Consider the following 21,564-nt stretch of genomic DNA (forward strand, 5'->3'; position numbering starts at 1 on the left):
ACAACAAAGTCAAGGTATTGCAGTGGCCATCACAAAGCACACATCTCAATCCACCTGAAAATTTGTGGGCATAAGTGAAAAAGTGTGTACGAGCAAGGAGGCCTACAAACCTGACTCAGTTACACCAGCTCTGTCAGGAGGAATGGGCCAAAATTCACCCAAATTATTGTGGAAGCTTGTGGAAGGCCACCCAAAACTTTTGACCCAAGTTAACCTCTTGGCGTTCCCCTAGGATAGGGGGCGCTAAAGCGATTTTTGAAAAACATTTGTGCCCATTTTAAACGGCCTCCTACTCAAACTCAGAAGCTAGGATATGCTTATAATTAATACTTGTGGATAGAAAACACCCTAAAGTTTCTAAAACTGTTTGAATGGTGTCTGTGAGTATAACAGAACTCATATGGCAGTCAAAACCACGAGACAGATGGAAACAGGAAGTGGAATTCTGAATTGCGAACTCAACTTCATCCCTTTGCCTATTAATCACACCGTGAGCTATGGTTCATTGAGCACTTCCTGTTGCTTCCACTAGATGTCCCCAGTCTTCACAAATTGGTTTGAGCCTTCTACTGTTAAAATTGAATGAATGAGACGCTGTGGAACGTGGTCACACGGAGAGGGCCATCACCATTATGACGCCGGCGCCCCTGGTTACCCTCCCCTTTCGAAACGTTTTGAAACACAATGCAATCGCCCCCCTCGAATCTTATTGGCTCCCTTGTTGAAAAACGCCCTGAAGATTTATGTTATACAATGTTTGACATGTTTGAACGAACCTAAATGGGGAAAAAAAGCATTTTCTCGAAATGGCTGTTCCGTGGCCGACGAAGCATTTTTACTTCAGCCTTCAGACGCGCTAACAAGAACAAGCTCTTGGAACATAAAGGAGTCATACGGGACGGAGGCCGCACAGGGGTTAAACAATTTAAAGACAATGCTACCAAATACTAATTGAGTGTATGTAAACTTATGACCCACTGGGAATGTGATGAAAGAAATAAAAGCTGAAATAAATCATTCTCTCTACTATTATTCTGACATTTCACATTCTTAAAATAAAGTGGTGATCCTAACTGACCTACGATAGGGAATGTTTACTAGGATTAAATGTCAGGAATTGTGAAAAACTGAGTTTAAATGTATTTGGGTAAGGTGTATGTAAACTTCTGACTTCAACTGTAGATATTCCATAAAAAAATCAGACGTTTCCAGTTACAATAGCCATTTACAACATTAACAATGTCTACACTGTATGATCAATTTGATGTTATTTTGTCTGCCCAGCAGACAAATCATTACAAACAGTTAGCAGCCAAGAAGAGGAGTAACAAAAGTCAGAAATAGCGATAAAATGTATCATTTATCTTTGATGATCTTCATATGATTGCACTCCCAAGACTCCATGTTATACAATAAATGTTATTTTTGTTTGATAAAGTCCCTCTTTATATTCAAAAACCTCCATTTTGTTGGTCCGTTTTGTTCAGTAATCCATTAGAACAAAGCGCGGTCACAACAGACAGACGAAAAATCAAAAACGTACCATAAAAGTTAATAGAAACATGTCAAACGAATTTTATAATCAATCCTCAGGTTGTTTTTGTCATAAATAATCTATCCTATTTCAACCGGACAATTGCTTCATCAATAGAAAAGGAAAAACAAGAAAGGCACAGTCCCGGTCACACGTAGGACTCATGTCTGGAAATTTCCACTGTCCTCTCATTGAGGATGGTGTTTCTCCCTCTTTTTTCAGAGTAAAAGCCTGAAACAATGCCTAAAGTGAACTGCATCATAAGTCTTTGTATGGTGGATAGGCTTTCAATGGAAAAACAGACATTTCAAAATAATAGCACTTCCTGGATGGATTTTCTTCAGGTTTTCGCCTGCCATATCAGTTCTGTTATACTCACAGACATTATTCTAACAGTTTTGGAAACTTTAGAGTGTTTTCTATCCAAATATACCAATTCTATGCATATCCTAGCTTCTGGACCTGAGTAGCAGGCAGTTTACTTTGGGCGCACTTTTCATCCAAAATTCCAAATGCTGCCCCCTAACCTAGTGAGGTTTTAATGGACAAAAAAAATGTCATTTTCTTTCAAAAACAATGGCATTTGTAAGTGACCCCAAACTTCTGAACGGTAGTATACATGTAAAAAAACTGTAACTTCAGAACAAACTTCCTTTAAATTTTTGGGACCATCTGTTGTTCCATGTAGGGAATCTGTTATTCAATGCGTTTGTATTTGCTAATAGCCAAATAAAATATTTAATCAAATCATTAGTCAATATATATTTTTTTATACTTCAAGGGGTGTTAAAATTCAAAATCAAATAGCTAAATGATCCTTGGTATGACCTTCTTATACATTTCCATATAACTTAGTAGAACTCCCTGTACCCCGGCTTAGACAGGGCTTAGCCTAGACATTTTTGTAGGGGTTTGTATTTCTTGCTGCACAGGACACTTCTCCGCGACAATAGAGTGGCCAAATTAAGACAGCACACCTGTAGGGAATATATCATATTCAATGCCCAGCCTTTAATAAAAAACGCTGATCAGGAGTGTGTGGGTTTCAAAAGCCACCAATTGGTTTGGAACAAACCCCACCAGTTCCCTGAATCAATGACTGCTGTTTAACCTAATAAGCACAGATAAAGTAACAAATGGTGTTTACGAGACCAATAATTAAAGTGAATAAATATTGGACCTCTATTGACGAGGTTTCAAGCTCTTTTTGTTGTGGCTTGAATGTCTGTTGCTGCAGTTCCCCAAAGAAGCAGCTCCGGATCGTAAATTCAACATTAGTATTGTATTCCTCGGCCTCCATCAGAACGCTGTTGAGGACAAGAAGACATTTCAGTTCGAAGTGCATATCCTTGAAGTTACAGCTAGCACTGACAAAGAGGTTTATCCAATGTTTAGCATTCTTCTCAGCTTTGATGTCAAAAGTAGTTTGACAAATCTCCAGAGTCACTATTTCCTAGACAAAAAAGCAACAACCAATCCCTTTTTCCACAAGACACAGAGTAGAGTGTATTCTATTGCTGACATTTTGGGGCCAGTTTATGAGCCAGTTTATGACTGTCCTAAGATTCCTAAGAGGACAGACTACTCCTTATAGTATATACAATACTAATAATAATATAACATAATACAATATATATACTCCTACACATGTAGACTTTTAGAGAGCAAAGTGGGCCTGATGCTCAACACTGAAATATTAACCTTCAATAAAAGGCAATCCCTGGTGATTTGCTGTCCGCCAACTGGATTATACATAGCTTCCTGGAAAGCCATCTCCAAGCGCGAGCAGCATTACGAGGCTGCATTAAAAAGGAGATTCCTCTTGGCGTACACACAGAGGTCTGGATTCTGCCTCTCCTCTGACACTATTTATATCTGCTGCCTGTGATCCCAGTGGTCAGACAGCCTAATGAGATGGAAGCTATTCTAAAGGGATAGAAGATTGGATAGAGGTGTATGTGTTCGCATGAGTGCGTGTGTGAATGCGTGCACACAGTGCCTTCAGAAAGTATTGACACCGCTTTACTTTTTCCACATTTTGTTGTGTTACAGCCTGAATTTAAAATGGATTAAATTGAGATGTGTCACTGGCCTACACACAATACCCCATAATGTTGAAGTGGAATTATGTTTTAATGTTTTCAAATGAATTAAAAATGAAAAGCTGAAATGTCATGAGTCAATAAGTATTCAACCCCTTTGTTATGGCAAGCCTAAATAAGTTCAGGAGTAAATATTTGCTTAACAAGTCACATAATAAGTTGCATGGACTCACTCTGTGTGCAATAATAGTGTTTAACATACTTTTTTAATGACTACCTTACCTCTGTACCCCACACATATAGTACAATTATCTGTAAGGTCCCTCAGTTGAGCAGTACATTTCAAACACAGATTTAACCACAAAGACCAGGGAGGTTTTCCCACTCCTCACAAAGAAGGTACCCTATTGGTAGATGGGTAAAAAAAAACAGACATTGAATAATTCTTTGAGCATGGTGAAGTCATTAATTACACTTTGGATGGTGTATCAATACACCCAGTCACTACAAATGCGTTCTACCTAACTCAGTTGCCGGAGAGGAAGGAAACCACTCAGGGATTTCACCATGAGGCCAATGGTGATTTTGAAAACAGTTACAGAATTTAATGACTGTGATGGGAGAAAACTGAGAATGCATTAACAACATTGTAATTACTCCACAATACTAACCTAATCGACAAAGTGAAAAGAAGGAAGCCTGTACAGAATACAGATATTCCAAAATATGCATCCTGTTTGAACCAAGTCACTAAAGTGATACTTCACAAAATGTGGAAAAGCAATTAACTTTTTGTCCTGAATACAAAATGTTATGTTCGGGGCAAATCCAATACAACACATTACTGAGTACCACTCTCCATATTTTCAAGTGTAGTGGTGGCTGCATCATGTTATGGGTATGCTTGTAATTGTTAAGGATTAGGGTCTTTTTCAGGATAACAAAGATACGCAATGGAGCTAAGCACAGGCAAAATCCTAGAGGAAAACCTGGTTCAGTCTGCTTTCCACCAGACACTGGGAGATTAATTCAATCTAAATCAAAAGGCCAAATATACATTGGAGTTGCTTACCAAGACGACATTGAATGTTTTGAGTAGCCTAGTTACAGTTTTGACTTAAATCGTCCTGAAAATATATGTCAAGACCTGAAAATGGCTGTCTAGCAATGATCAACGACCAACTTGACAGAGCTTGAATAATTTTTTTAAGAAGTATGTTCAAATATTGTACAGTTCAGGTGTGCAATCCTTTTAGAGTCTTACCCAGAAAGACTCACGGCTGTAATCACTGCCAAAAGTGATTCTAACATATACTGACTCAGGGATGTGAATGCTTACGTAAATTTGATATTTCTGTAACTCATTTTTGATAAATGTGTAAACTTTTCTAAAAAAAGTTTTTCACTTTGTCATTATGCGGTATTGAGTGTAGATGAGTGAGAAAATGTTGTTTTAATCAACGTTGAGTTCTGTCTGTAACGCAACAAAATGTGGAATAAGTCAAGGGGCAGGAATACATTCTTTAGGCGCTATGTGTGTGAGAGATGGGATGCAGGATGTGTGTATATGTGGTGATAGAGGATGTGTGTCTGTGTGTCCCAGTGAGAGATGGGACATAGGATGTAAGACTCACAGAGATCCGGTCGGGGATAATGAAGTGGAGGAGTCCCCTTAGGTCAGGCTTCCATTATCTTTACAATTTAGCAAAGGCCTTGGTCCTGAGCTCATTGTGGCCATCACAACACCCTCCTGTAGGGAATATAGAGAAGGAAAACACATTTTAAACATCAACTCCATCTCAGCACATTCCCACCAGATGAGACTTTGATTTCGCTATGAGCAATGAAGACTTCATGACATTCCACTGATTGTAAAAGTAGAGTTCTGTGAGTTGCTTTCTCAGTGAGAGGACCTCAGGGTTGACTGTTTTGCCCTAGAGGAAGCCTCCAGGTGTCATTCTGATAAGAGTGTACAAGCCTCCAGGTGTCATTCTGAATGGAGTGTACAAGCCTCCAGGTGTCATTCTGATAGGAGTGTACAAACCTCCAGGAGTCATTCTGATAAGAATGTACAAGCCTCCAGGTGTCATTCTGATTGGAGTGTACAAGCCTCCAGGTGTCATTCTGATAGGAGTGTACAAGCCTCCAGGTGTCATTTTGATGGGAGTGTACAAGCCTCCAGGTGTCATTCTGAAGGGAGTGTACAAGCCTCCAGGTGTCATTCTGATAAGAGTGTACAAGCATCCAGGTGTCATTCTGATAGGAGTGTACAAGCCTCCAGGTGTCATTCTGACTGGAGTGTACAAGCCTCCAGGTGTCATTCTGATAGGAGTGTACAAGCCTCCAGGTGTCATTCTGATAAGAATGTACAAGCCTCCAGGTGTCATTCTGATTGGAGTGTACAATTCTCCCGGTGTCATTCTGATAGGACTGTACAAGCCTCCAGGTGTCATTTTGATAGGAGTGTACAAGCCTCCAGGTGTCGTTCTGAAGGGAGTGTACAAGCCTCCAGGTGTCATTCTGATAAGAGTGTACAAGCCTCCAGGTGTCATTCTGATAGGAGTGTACAAGCCTCCAGGTGTCATTCTGACTGGAGTGTACAAGCCTCCAGGTGTCATTCTGATAGGAGTGTAAAAGCCTCCAGGTGTCATTCTGAAAGGAGTGTACAAGCCTCCAGGTGTCATTCTGATTGGAGTGTACGAGCCTCCAGGTGTCATTCTTATTGGAGTGTACAAGCCTCCAGGTGTCATTCTGATTGGTGTGTAAAAGCCTCCAGGCGTCATTCTGATAGGAGTGTACAAGCCTCCAGGTGTCATTCTGAATGGAGTGTACAAGCCTCCAGGTGTCATTCTGATAGGAGTGTACAAGCCTCCAGCTGTCATTCTGATAGGAGTGTACAAGCCTCCAGCTGTCATTCTGATAGGAGTGTACAAGCCTCCAGGTGTCATTCTGATTGGAGTGTACAAGCCTCCAGGTGTCATTCTGATTGGAGTGTACAAGCCTCCAGGTGTCATTCTGATAGGAGTGTACAAGCCTCCAGGTGTCATTCTGATAGGAGTGTACAAGCCTCCAGGTGTCATTCTGATTGGAGTGTACAAGCCTCCAGGTGTCATTCTGATTGGAGTGTACAAGCCTCCAGGTGTCATTCTGATAGGAGTGTACAAACCTCCAGGTGTCATTCTGATAGGAGTGTACAAGCCTCCAGGTGTCATTCTGAAGGGAGTGTACAAGCCTCCAGGTGTCATTCTGAAGGGAGTGTACAAGCCTCTAGGTGTCATTCTGATTGGAGTGTACAAGCCTCCAGGTGTCATTCTGATAGGAGTGTACAAGCCTCCAGGTGTCATTCTGATGGGAGTGTACAAGCCTCCAGGTGTCATTCTGAAGGGAGTGTACAAGCCTCCAGGTGTCATTCTGTTAGGAGTGTACAAGCCTCCAGGTGTCATTCTGATAGGAGTGTACAAGCCTCCAGGAGTCATTCTGATAGGAGTGTACAAGGCTCCTGGTGTCATTCTGATTGGTGTGTACAAGCCTCCAGGCGTCATTCTGAATGGAGTGTACAAGCCTCCAGGTGTCATTCTGATTGGAGTGTACAAGCCTCCAGGTGTCATTCTGATAGGAGTGTACAAGCCTCCAGGTGTCATTTTGATAGGAGTGTACAAGCCTCCAGGTGTCATTCTGATTGGAGTGTACAATTCTCCCGGTGTCATTCTGATAGGAGTGTACAAGCCTCCAGGTGTCATTTTGATAGGAGTGTACAAGCCTCCAGGTGTCGTTCTGAAGGGAGTGTACAAGCCTCCAGGTGTCATTCTGATAAGAGTGTACAAGCCTCCAGGTGTCATTCTGATAGGAGTGTACCAGCCTCCAGGTGTCATTCTGACTGGAGTGTACAAGCCTCCAGGTGTCATTCTGATAGGAGTGTAAAAGCCTCCAGGTGTCATTCTGAAAGGAGTGTACAAGCCTCCAGGTGTCATTCTGATTGGAGTGTACAAGCCTCCAGGTGTCATTCTTATTGGAGTGTACAAGCCTCCAGGTGTCATTCTGATTGGAGTGTAAAAGCCTCCAGGCGTCATTCTGATAGGAGTGTACAAGCCTCCAGGTGTCATTCTGAATGGAGTGTACAAGCCTCCAGGTGTCATTCTGATAGGAGTGTACAAGCCTCCAGCTGTCATTCTGATAGGAGTGTACAAGCCTCCAGCTGTCATTCTGATAGGAGTGTACAAGCCTCCAGGTGTCATTCTGATTGGAGTGTACAAGCCTCCAGGTGTCATTCTGATTGGAGTGTACAAGCCTCCAGGTGTCATTCTGATAGGAGTGTACAAGCCTCCAGGTGTCATTCTGATTGGAGTGTACAAGCCTCCAGGTGTCATTCTGATTGGAGTGTACAAGCCTCCAGGTGTCATTCTGATTGGAGTGTACAAGCCTCCAGGTGTCATTCTGATAGGAGTGTACAAGCCTCCAGGTGTCATTCTGATAGGAGTGTACAAGCCTCCAGGTGTCATTCTGAATGGAGTGTACAAGCCTCCAGGTGTCATTCTGAAGGGAGTGTACAAGCCTCCAGGTGTCATTCTGATTGGAGTGTACAAGCCTCTAGGTGTCATTCTGAATGGAGTGTACAAGCCTCCAGGTGTCATTCTGATTGGAGTGTACAAGCCTCCAGGTGTCATTCTGATAGGAGTGTACAAGCCTCCAGGTGTCATTCTGATGGGAGTGTACAAGCCTCCAGGTGTCATTCTGAAGGGAGTGTACAAGCCTCCAGGTGTCATTCTGTTAGGAGTGTACAAGCCTCCAGGTGTCATTCTGATAGGAGTGTACAAGCCTCCAGGTGTCATTCTGATAGGAGTGTACAAGGCTCCTGGTGTCATTCTGATTGGTGTGTACAAGCCTCCAGGCGTCATTCTGAATGGAGTGTACAAGCCTCCAGGTGTCATTCTGATTGGAGTGTACAAGCCTCCAGGTGTCATTCTGATAGGAGTGTACAAGCCTCCAGGTGTCATTTTGATAGGAGTGTACAAGCCTCCAGGTGTCATTCTGATTGGAGTGTACAAGCCTCCAGGTGTCATTCTGAATGGAGTGTACAAGCCTCCAGGTGTCATTCTGAAGGGAGTGTACAAGCCTCCAGGTGTCATTCTGATAGGAGTGTACATGCCTCCAGGTGTCATTCTGATAGGAGTGTACAAGCCTCCAGGTGTCATTCTGATTGGAGTGTACAAGCCTCCAGGTGTCATTCTGATTGGTGTGTACAAGCCTCCAGGTGTCATTCTGATTGGAGTGTACAAGCCTCCAGGTGTCATTCTGATTGGAGTGTACAAGCCTCCAGGTGTCATTCTGATAGGAGTGTACAAGCCTCCAGGTGTCATTCTGAATGGAGTGTACAAGCCTCCAGGTGTCATTCTGAATGGAGTGTACAAGCCTCCAGGTGTCATTCTGATAGGAGTGTACAAGCCTCCAGGTGTCATTCTGATAGGAGTGTACAAGCCTCCAGGTGTCATTCTGAAGGGAGTGTACAAGCCTCCAGGTGTCATTCTGAAGGGAGTGTACAAGCCTCCAGGTGTCATTCTGATTGGAGTGTACAAGCCTCCAGGTGTCATTCTGATTGGAGTGTACAAGCCTCCAGGTGTCATTCTGATAGGAGTGTACAAGCCTCCAGGTGTCATTCCGATAGGAGTGTACAAGCCTCCAGGTGTCATTCTGATAGGAATGTACAAGCCTCCAGGTGTCATTCTGATTGGAGTGTACAAGCCTCCAGGTGTCATTCTGATTGGAGTGTACAAGCCTCCAGGCGTCATTCTGATAGGAGTGTACAAGCCTCCAGGTGACATTCTTAATGGAGTGTACAAGCCTCCAGGTGTCATTCTGATAGGAGTGTACAAGCCTCCAGGTGTCATTCTGATTGGAGTGTACAAGCCTCCAGGCGTCATTCTGATAGGAGTGTACAAGCCTCCAGGTGTCATTCTGAATGGAGTGTACAAGCCTCCAGGTGTCATTCTGAAGGGAATGTACATGCCTCCAGGTGTCATTCTGATAGGAGTGTACATGCCTCCAGGTGTCATTCTGATAGGAGTGTACAAGCCTCCAGGTGTCATTCTGATTGGAGTGTACAAGCCTCCAGGTGTCATTCTGATTGGTGTGTACAAGCCTCCAGGCGTCATTCTGATAGGAGTGTACAAGCCTCCAGGTGTCATTCTGATTGGAGTGTACAAGCCTCCAGGTGTCATTCTGATAGGAGTGTACAAGCCTCCAGGTGTCATTCTGAATGGAGTGTACAAGCCTCCAGGTGTCATTCTGATTGGAGTGTACAAGCCTCCAGGTGTCATTCTGAAGGGAGTGTACAAGCCTCCAGGTGTCATTCTGAAAGGAGTGTACAAGCCTCCAGGTGTCATTCTGATTGGAGTGTACAAGCCTCCAGGTGTCATTCTGATTGGAGTGTACAAGCCTCCAGGTGTCATTCTGATAGGAGTGTACAAGCCTCCAGGTGTCATTCTGATAGGAGTGTACAAGCCTCCAGGTGTCATTCTGATAGGAATGTACAAGCCTCCAGGTGTCATTCTGATTGGAGTGTACAAGCCTCCAGGTGTCATTCTGAAGGTTACCTAGCCAGCTACACGTTCAAAGTCAACAACGCAGCCACTGCTAGCTAGCCTACTCCACCAGCCAGCAGTACTGTATCATTTTAGTCAATAAGATTTTTGCAAGCCTCCAGGTGTCATTCTGATTGGAGTGTACAAGCCTCCAGGTGTCATTCTGAAGGGCGTGTACAAGCCTCCAGGTGTCATTCTGAAGGGAGTGTACAAGCCTCCAGGTGTCATTCTGATAGGAGTGTACAAGCCTCCAGGTGTCATTCTGATAGGAGTGTACAAGGCTCCTGGTGTCATTCTGATTGGTGTGTACAAGCCTCCAGGCGTCATTCTGAATGGAGTGTACAAGCCTCCAGGTGTCATTCTGATTGGAGTGTACAAGCCTCCAGGTGTCATTCTGATAGGAGTGTACAAGCCTCCAGGTGTCATTTTGATAGGAGTGTACAAGCCTCCAGGTGTCATTCTGATTGGAGTGTACAAGCCTCCAGGTGTCATTCTGATAGGAGTGTACAAGCCTCCAGGTGTCATTCTGAAGGGAGTGTACAAGTCTCCAGGTGTCATTCTGATTGGAATGTAAACAGTGAGCTATAACAAGTAGGTAAGCTAACCTGAGTAGACCAGGACTGACAAACTCATGATCCTAATCTATACATGAAAACCTATCTGACTTGTTTGGGATGAGAACGTGCCTTTGCTCAAGGACACAACACTACTTCTCCTGTCCCGTCCCGTATAGAAGGAGCTCCAAGTGCTGTGATTGGATCACATCTCACAAAACACCCTGTTAGCGAGCGTTAGCGTTAGCACAAGGCAGTGTCATCCGTCAGAGAACCCAGACAGGCCGTGACTCACAGCACAGCTGCGAAAACAACAACAATGACTGCAAACTAAACCTGAACTCAGGGAGAGGATTTATTCAGAAGCGAAAAGCCAGGTCTGCCAAGGAAAGGACCTTTCCCAGAATCCTATCACCCTCTCTGTAGTACCAAACCACTTACTTTATATTAGTTGGCACAGACACACACACACACACACACACACACACACACACACACACACACACACACGATAACATACGCACTATACATACACATGGATTTAGTACTGTAGATATGTGGTAGTGGTGGAGTAGGGGCCTGAGAGCACACAGTGTCTTGTGAAATCTCTGAATGTATTGTAATGTTTTTAAAATTGTATAAACTGCCTTAATTTTGCAGGACCCCAGGAAGAGTAGCTGCTGCTTTGGCAGCAGCTAATGGGGATCCATAATAAATACAAAATACAAAAATACTTCCCTCTGCCTACCGCAAATCAATGATCAATTATGGAAATTCAGCTCCAGTTGCACAACTGTTTTGGATGGTGAACTAGTCTGATGGACCTTAAAGGATCTCATGATGCACAGTTATATGACATAGTACAGAATGGTGAAATGTATGGTTCCATTATTTCCATTCTCATATCCAATTACATAATCATACATGAATTAAGGTGAAACTGAGAAGCTCACATGTACTCATAATACACTTTCACAACAGCCATGTAACATAACATCCTGCAAATGGGATGTAAAGCTGCAATCCATAGCGGTGAAACTGCCAAGTCCGTTTGCGACATTACACTGAACAAAAACATAAACCAAACATGCAAAAATGTCAACGATTTTACTGAGTTACAGTTCATATAAGGACATCATTCTTTAGGCCCTAATCTATTGATTTCACATGGCAGGGAATCACAGATACCTGAAAAAAAAGGTAGGGGTGTGGATCAGAAAAGCAGCCAGTATCTGGTGTGAGCACCATTTGCCTCATGCAGCGCGACACATCTCCTTCACATATACTTGCTAAATCTGTTGATTGTGGCCTGTGGAATGTTGTTCCACTCCTCTTCAATGGCTGTGTGAAGTTGCTGGATATTGACAGGAACTGGAACACACTGTCGTACACGTCAATCCAGAGCATCCCAAACATGCTCAATAGGTGGGTCTCATGAAGAGGGCACGACAAAGCCTATTCCCCCTCAGGAAACTAAAAATATTTGGCATGGGTCCAGAGATCCTCAAAAGGTTCTACAGCTGCAACATCGAGAGCATCCTGACTGGTTGCATCACTGCCTGGTACGGCAATTGCTCGTCCTCCAACCGCAAGGCACTACAGAGGGTAGTGCGTACCGCCCAGTACATCACTGGGGCTAAGCTGCCTGCCATCCAGGATGTCTACACCAGGCGTTGTCAGAGGAAGGCCCTGAAAATTGTCAAAGACCCCAGCTACCCCAGTCATAGACTGTTCTCTCTACTACCGCATGGCAAGTGGTACTGGAGTGCCAAGTCTAGGACAAAAAGGCTTCTTAACAGTTTTTACCCCCAAGCCATAAGACTAGTGAACAGGTAATCAAATGGCTACCCGGACTATTTGCATTGTGTGCCCCCCCCCCCCAAAGCCCTCTTTTACGCTGCTGCTACTCTCTGTTTATCATATATGCATAGTCACTTTAACTATACATTCATGTACATACTACCTCAATTGGCCCGACCAACCAGTGCCCCCACACATTGGCTAACCGGGCTATCTGCATTGTGTCCCGTCACCCACCACCCACCAACCCCTCTTTTACGCTACTGCTACTCTCTGTTTATCATATATGCATAGTCACTTTAACCATATCTATATGTACATACTACCTCAATCAGCCTGACCCACCGGTGTCTGTATGTAGCCTCGCTACATTTATAGCCTCGCTACTGTTATAGCCTCGTTACTGTTATTTTTCACAGTCTTTTTTACTGTTGTTTTTATTTCTTTACTTACCTATTGTTCACCTAATACCTTTTTTGCACTGTTCGTTAGAGCCTGTAAGTAAGCCTGCCTGTAAGTAACCTGTTGTATTCGGCGCACGTGACAAATAAACTTTGATTTGATTTGACATGTCTGGTGAGTATGCAGGCCATGGAAGAACTGGGACATTTACAGCTTCCAGGAATTGTGTACAAGTGAGCAGGTGAAGAAGCCGGATGGAGATCCTGGTGTGGTTACACATGGTCTGCGGTTGGCAGGCCAGTTAGACGTACTGCAAAATTATCTAAAACGACATTGGAGGCGGATTATGGTAGAGAAATTAACAATAAATTATCTGGCAACAGCTCTGGTGGACATTCATGCAGTCAGCATGCCAATTGCATGCTCCCTCAAAACTTGAGACATCTGTGGCATTGTGTTGCGTGAAAAAACTGCACATTTTAGAGTGGCCTTTTGTTATCCCCAGCACAAGGTGCACCTGTGTAATGATCATGCTGTTTAATCAGCTTCTTGATATGCCACACCTGTCAGGTGGATGGATTATCTTGGCAAAGGAGAAATGCTCACTAACAGGGATGTAAAGAAATCGTTGCACAACATCTTTGAGAAATAAGCTTTTTGTGCATATGGAATATTTATGGGATCTTTTATTTCAGCTCATGAAACATGGGACCAACACTTTCCATATTGCGTTTATAATTTTGTTCAGTAAACAACAAAGACCTTACTTCAAACAATGAACACAGTTTTTTCCCTCTGACATAACTGCACGTGCGAAAGAACTGCAGAGCACCTCCTACGATTTGTTTTACCACGATGCTGGATGGCTTTCCTCCAAACAAAAACAATAACAAATGTGCCTGGGGGTAGCGGTGGCTCAGTTTGAATTACATTGCTTTCATTTTTCACGTCCTACCCATATCTAGTCTATGTGTTTCCTGGATTACTCTTTCTATCTTTTAACCCATTGTACCCTGCAGACATAAGGTTTCTGAAGGTTCTAAATATTTATCTGTGCTCTCCCTCGTTCTCTCTCTGTTTCTCTCTATCTTTCCCTGTCCCATTATCTGTGTGTCTGTTTGCGTCTGTCTCTCTTTAAGGTCTCCCAGCTCTTTTAGTCCCTTTGCTTTTCCTTCTACCTGTATTGCTGCAGGGTTATGCTCAGTGCTCATCCCCAGGTCGGTCCAACACACCAATCGCTTTCATGTCACTCCACAAATGGATGCGATTACTGTGACTGAGGAGCCCAAGTTATCGGAGAAGGGTGACCGACTGTGCTCCTAATCAAAGTGACACGGCCATACTGCAAGGTGAAGAGGCACCCACGGAACGGCTGCACCAGCCAGTCAGCCGCCAGAGCCAGAAGCAGATATATCACCGCCACTCAACTAGTGTTTTACACGTAATAGCTTAGCTGTTAATCACATGGGGAAACTGTAATGCACTGTACTGTGTGTGACCAGCAACATGGTGTTGTGGGTACTGCTGTGACACCTGCTAATAAAGGTTATATAATATATCAAACCAAATAAAATGTTATTAGTTACATACACATGGTTAACATATGTTATTGCGAGTGTAGCGAAATGCTTGTGCTTCTAGTTCCGACAGTGCAGCAATATCTAACAAGTAATATCTAACAATTCCACAACAAATACCTAATACACACAAATCCAAATAAGGAATGGAATAAGAATATATAAATATAAATATATGGATGACCAATGTCAAAGCGACATAGGCTAAGATGCAATAGATAGTATAGAATACAGTATATACATATGAGATGAGCAATGCAAGATATGTAAACATTATTAAAGTGGCATTATTAAAGTGACTAGTGTACCATTTATGGCCAGTGATTACAAGTCTGTATGTAGGCAGCAGCCTCTGTGTTAGTGATGGCTGTTTAACAGTCTGATGGCCTTGAGATAGAAGCTGTTTTTCAGTCTCTCGGTCCCAGCTTTGATGTACCTGTACTGACCTCGCCTTCTGGATGGGAGCAGGGTGTATTGGTGTCAGAATGTGTGCAGAGAGGAAAGTGTGTGAAAAAGGAATGAAGTTCCATTGATGTATCCCCCTATGTACACATTGTACGTTGATAGCCCACAGCTGCCTTATCATGTATAACAAACGTGTTGTCCTGTCTTATTTCTTAACTTTATCATTTAAGAAATATAAATTAGCCCCCAGCTTGGTTTCATCACTTTGCAGAGAGGAGCGGTGGGAGAGAGAAATAGTGAGAAAATGTATATATATATATAGAGAGAGAGAGAGAGACTCCCAGCTTGGTGCTTTGAGCTGACGGTGCAGTTCGATTGTGATTCCTAACAAGACCACTCTTAATAGGCAAGGAACCCAATGGAGCATTTTAATATGCTCTGTAATACATACTGACTATGACTACGTACCAGAATAATAGGACTGGAGTCACCGCCAACGTCTGCATACAGGCCTATAAAATCCATTAAAATACAGTGCTGAGCCAGAAAAAACACCAACTAATGGGTATGAACATAAAGATGAGAACAATAACAAATATCCACACTTTATATCACTACAATATTATTGGCACTGAATATCTTATGTCATCCAAATACATGTTTTTTGATGTGATTTTGAGGCATGAAATCTGTTATATCTCATCTTCTGGGTCTAAATCCCTCATCACCCATGAGAGGGTCATCGGCAAATGAAAACATGGCATGCAAATAAGATTAAATCTGGCAGCATAGGCTTGGTTGCATAAAAGCGCTATGGCCGGTCCTTGAATAGTGCAAGATTGTAAATGATGGATGTTTAGTGTGGACATTTAGTTTAATATCAAAGCAAATTAAACCACTTTCCCTGATTGATTCTTACTGCACAGCTTTTCCATTTACTGTGGTTCACAATAGAAATAGCTAAAGACAAGCAAACATAGAAGCTAAGGCACTTTTATATATATATATATAGTATTTTGCAATTTTATTTTGCAATTAAAATCTACTATATAGACATGTTTCCTGCTTTAGAGAGGCACTGCAAATGCAATAACATTACATTTGAACTAGAATGTGGCCTTCTCTTAACTGACCCCTTGATAAAGAGGTATGGTGCTACTGGGTACTGAAACTATCAATGTAAATCAGCCGCGTTTGGATGTTATAGTGTTAGGTTACATGAAGTAAACGGGTTAACACTGCAGACTGCTAAAGGAACAGAGACTGATCTTTGCCAGCCCATTCAATGTCAATGTTCATTCCCAAAAGAGAGCCAAACAAAGGACAGCTATTTTGTCTGTCTATTACAGCCATATCAACTCCTATCAAAATATGCCATCCCTAAGAGCTGGTCACTAACACTCGCTTATCGTATTCATTCAAAAACAGGAATGTAAATGAAGAAATGATGTTAATACACCATCCCTCTCACTCGCCAATTAGGTAACAGTGCCTAGTCCCGTTCTAAATATAGCACTGCATCGCTGGTGGAACTCAACCTCTGTGCAGATAGAGCAGGAGGCTGAAACACCCGCATGTTTGTGAATGAACCATGAGAGAGAACAGCCAGAAAGAAGAATAAAGGAAAAAATAAACAGGAATTAACAACCAAAAATTACTGAGGCCAAGTGCTTTATATAGACTGCCTCCGACTGCGACATAGCTTCATATGCCTACATACATACAGGACCGGCTCTACCACGCAAGTCAGCTACAGTCCCATGGGGCCCCCAAGAGCCCCCGTCACGTTTCCTATTGATTCATATCAGCCGTTGCGGGGGCCTGGGGTTTGGTGGAGAGAGGGGTAGAGAAGGGCAGCCAGGCAGCTAGCAATGAGGCTGTCAGAGTCTTGACTAATTGGGGGGAAAACACAGAGCGCCAAAGAAGCTTAGACCTCATTGTTTGTCTTTGATCCATAAAACATGATGAGTTCAATCCCCTTCTCTCCTTTCATTACCGTAATAAACATGCCAGAATAAATGAATAAAACATCCGTCTAGGAAATCACAAAGTAAAAACAACAACCACAACAACACAAAATGATTTCCTGTAGAAATGTGTTGGAGAGATGGTACGTGCTTTTGATGAGGAAAATGCCATTGATGGGCCTCACAACTACATATAGATGTAGGATCTTAATTTGAGCCAGTTTGCTACAGCAGGAAATCAATCCTGCAGCAACAAGACATTTTAATTATTATGTGGATTATAATTAATCCACATAATTATGTGGATCATAATTAATCCACCATTTTTGTAGTTGTTGAAAATCATGTCTGATATTTCAAAATGGAAATTACAAAATTCAGAAGCCTTTTTAAACCTCAAATACACTACAAGTTTTACATTTCCTGCATCACAGGAAAGTTCTCCTGCAACAGGCTGATCAAATTAACATCCTACATCTGTAGCATACCATCAAGGCCAATGTGGCATTGTGTAGCAAGATCCAACCCAATCATATTCACAAGGAAGTCATCTTGGGGTACTATGTCCCGAAGAGGTGAGACAATTATATCACCAGACCATCTAGGCAAGGAGTGGAGGACTGAGAACAAATACATTTCCCTACAGTCACCTTTTGAAGACGGATTCATTTCTCAAATCTACTGTACTTAACGCTAGGCGTTTCTACACAGTCACAGCTGATACTGCCATTGCACATCCCAAAATGCCAAAACACCCAATATGAATTTACAGCCTGCTGTACTTCTCCACATCACTCCTGCTCTCAAACAGAGAGGTTGCCAACTAATTTAGGGGCCATTGGATTTCCAATATTAACTTGTATATTAACTTTTACGAGGCTGTAAACAGCCTTATGGTCAGCTGAGTAAGCAAAACAGAAGAGACAAAGTTGTTCTACTGTGTTTTACAATGCTTTCCTATCCGTTACATAAATAGAGTAACACCACTCATTTGTTCCAATGAGTCTAATTTTCCCTGATGAAATATGTAGTTTGGAGAGGAGTGGGAGGATACTGCAAATGCAAATCAGTGCAGCACAAACGTTTGCACATGTGCTCGACTGCTTCATCAAACTACTGACAACTGCTGTTTGACAATGTTACGAGGACCACTCAACATTTGTTACATCCTGCATGCAGTGAAGCACGCAACAGTTCCATATGGTACGATATAGGTACGCCGTAAAAAAATGAATAAATCTCTTGTTGGCAAGCGGTGGTAAGCATGATCGGCTTCAGGCAAAGCAGCTTATAGGATTTAGTAGCGATTGAGTATGTTTCATAGATAAATGAATGAACAAAATACAATGACAATGTGCTGCCTTGGAAAGCCATCATGGTAATCCTCCCCGTGAGAATATGGGCGGGTGTCACAGAAGGTGAGGTCACTGTTTGGACGATTGTGTGCCTCACCGCTACTGTACAATACTACAGACGCCAGAAACCTCTCCCTTGCTGTTTCACTGCAGCATTAAACACTGAGTAAAACAAACATCTGCATACAGTTGGCCTTGATGACATCCCTTACCTAAATCCCTCTTAGAACCCTCTATTATAAGTCATAGAGAAAGATGCAGTACAGTCAGGGGCGTCATGCAAACCAAAAATCTGAGGGGGCACAAAGTACGTGAGGATGTCTAGTGGTGGTGGTGGTGGTGGTGTTGGTGGGGGGGGGGGGAGACGACGACTAGGCCCCCTGTGTTGAAGCTGCCAAAATTTACATCTTTCAAACACGTGAAACTGCTTTTTCCTACAATCTAGAGCCATAGTCATTATGCTTAATTCTATGTGAAAAACGTATATGTTTTCTGCATATCTAAGCATACCTCTTGAGCTGTCTTTATCCTTCTGACTGGTGGTTAATTTTATTTAAAGAAACAAAATATGCTTCTCTGCATTTCTTCTAAAATCTGGGTAAAATATGTGAGTCTTATTCAGTACACAAGTTTTTCTAAAGTCTACCAACCTTGCCAGCAGGTATGTTATCTAGCTACTCTAACTTGATTGATAGCCTGAAATGGGTTGGTAGCTCGTCATGAGTTTAGGAGATTTGGAACCTATCTGGGCTAGCTAAAGCCAACTTCATAAAATTGTTAGGTGGCTAGTAGTATTACAGAGAAACAACAACAACAAAAAATGAAACATAAAAATAATATATATACACACAGTGCCTACTGAAAGAATTCAGACCACTTGACTTTTTCCACATTTTGTTATGTTACAGCCTTATTCAAAAAAATTATTAAATAATTTTTCCCCCCTCATCAATCTACACACAATAACCCATAATGGCAAAGCAAAAACAGGTTTTTAGAAATGTTTGCACATTTATTTTAAAAGAATTACAGAAATATCACATTTACATACGTTTTCAGACCCTTTACTCAGTACTTTGTTGAAGCACCTTCAGCAGCGATTACAGCCTCGAGTCTTCTTGGGTAAGACGCTAAAAGCTAGGCACACCTGTATTTGGGGCGTTTCTCACATTCTTCTCTGCAGATCCTCTCAAGCTCTGTCAGGTTGGATGGGGAGCGTTGCTGTACAGCTATTTTTAGGTCTCTCCAGAGATTGTCAGAGTCTACGTGATGTGGGTAAGGCGGAGTCAGACGCAGGACACAGAGATGAGTAATAATAGTAACTTTACTCAAAAATAATCCTCCAACAAGGAGAACGAAAATCCAGAATCACATAAACGAGACAACTGACAACAATAAACACGCACAAAATCATAATGGCTCCAGAGGGTTAAATAGGGAAATAATTAAAACGAAATGGGAACCAGGTGTGTACAATGCAGACAAAACAAATGGAAAAATAAATGTAGATCGGTGGAGGCTAGAAAGCCGGTGACGTCGAACAAGGAGAGGCACCAACTTCGGCTGAAGTCGTGACAGAGATGTTCAATCGGGTTCTGGCTGGGCCACTCAAGGACATACAAAGACTTGTCCCGAAGCCACTCCTGCATTGTCTGGGCTGTGTACTTAGGGTCGTTGTCCTGTTGGAATGTCAACCTTTGCACCAGTCTGAGGTCCTGAGCTTCTGTCTGGCCACTACCATAAAACTCTGATTAGTGGAGTGCTTTAGAGATCGTTGTCCTTCTGGAAGGTTCTCCCATCTCCACAGAGGGACTCTAGAGCTCTTGGGATCTTGGTCACCTCCCTGACCAAGGCCCTTCTCCTCCCGATTGCTCAATTTGGCCGGGCAGCCAGCTCTAGGAAGAGTCTTGGTGGTTCCAAACTTCTTTCATTTAAGAATGATGGAGGCCACTGTGTTCTTGGGGACCTTCAATGCTGCAGAAATGTTTTGGTACCCTTCCCCAGATCTGTGCCTCGACCCAATCCTGTCTCGGAGCACTACGAACAATTCCTTCAACCTCATGGCTTGCTTTTTTGCTCTGACATGCACTGTCAACTGTGGGACCTTATATAGACAGGTGTGTGCCTTTCCAAATCATGTCCAATCAATTGAATTTACCACAGGTGGACTCCAATGAAGTTGTAGAAACATCTCAAGGATGATCAATGGAAACAGGATGCACCTGAGCTCAATTTTGAGTCTCATAGCAAAGGGTCTGAATACTTATTTAAATAAGGTATTTCTTTTCTTTTTTCTTTACATTTTAAAAAATATCTAAAAAACAGTTTTGGCTTCGTCATTTTGGGCAATTGTGTGTAGATTGCTGAGGACATATTTTTATTTAATCCATTTCAGAATAAGGCTTTAACGTAACAAAATGTGGAAAAAGTCAAGGGTTCTGAATACTTTACGAATGCACAGGGTGGCTACTTTGAAGAATCTAAAATATAACATATTTCGATATGTTTAACACTTTTTTGGTTACTACATGACTCCATATGTATTATTTCATAGTTTTGATGTCTTCACTATTATTCGACAATGTAGAAAATAGTAAAAAATTAAGAAAAACCCTGGAATGAGTAGGTGTGTCCAAACTTTTGACTGGTATTGTATATATTAAACAAGACAAATCTGAGGGGGCACATGCCCTTGTGCACCCTATGAGCATGACACCTCTTTTTGCAGTAACAACAAGGATACATTTTCTGACTTAGTGCTATGAGAACATGACTGGATTTCTGAGTTTATATGCCATGATCCTCTGTAGCTCAAAATGTTTTTGCACGTCAGCAAACGCATCATACCGACTGTATTTCTGTATTTTGAAAGTTGAAATCCTGATTGTTGACATGAAAAAACATTGAGACTATATCAATAATGGACTAATGAAACAAATACCGAAAGATAGGTTTTGGGTGGAGTTTTAATTAAAGTCTGGCATAATTGGTCAGATGCTCGACTAAAGTTCTGGGTCCATACGTGCTAAGAGAAGAGATCGGAACTGGAAGGAAGAGCTTCATCCTCTCTCTTTGCAAGTTACAGGCAAGTCTATAGGCCAAATGTCCTCTCCTCTTCCGAAACTCGAAAGATGCTAATACCTGCGATATTATGATTTGTCCAAAGCACCAGAACTAATGCTGCATTAGGACAGATCTACAGTACCATTTATGTTTACGTAGTCTGTCCTCGAGAGAGACCTTCATGCTAAAGAAACGTTAAAGAATGCAAAGCAACTTAACCTGTAGAGGGCCACAAATGTCATAGTAGCTGAGGCATTGGTTGCTTCACGTTAACTAAATGAATTAAC

The 21,564-nt window shown here is 42.4% G+C and overlaps 1 protein-coding gene across 1 annotated transcript in view; it reads right to left on the reverse strand.

Annotated features, from left to right (window-relative positions):
- LOC106608176 (leucine-rich repeat and fibronectin type-III domain-containing protein 2-like) overlaps nt 1–21,564 on the reverse strand; it is a 181,362-nt gene that overhangs the window by 92,891 nt on the left and 66,907 nt on the right. Inside the window, exon 2 of the mRNA XM_014205961.2 lies at nt 5,211–5,326. The gene's annotated coding sequence lies outside the window, so the exon portion shown is untranslated. The remainder of the gene's footprint in view (nt 1–5,210; nt 5,327–21,564) is intronic.

This window comes from Salmo salar, chromosome ssa06 (genome assembly GCF_905237065.1).
Source record: "Salmo salar chromosome ssa06, Ssal_v3.1, whole genome shotgun sequence".
NCBI lineage: Eukaryota > Metazoa > Chordata > Actinopteri > Salmoniformes > Salmonidae > Salmo > Salmo salar.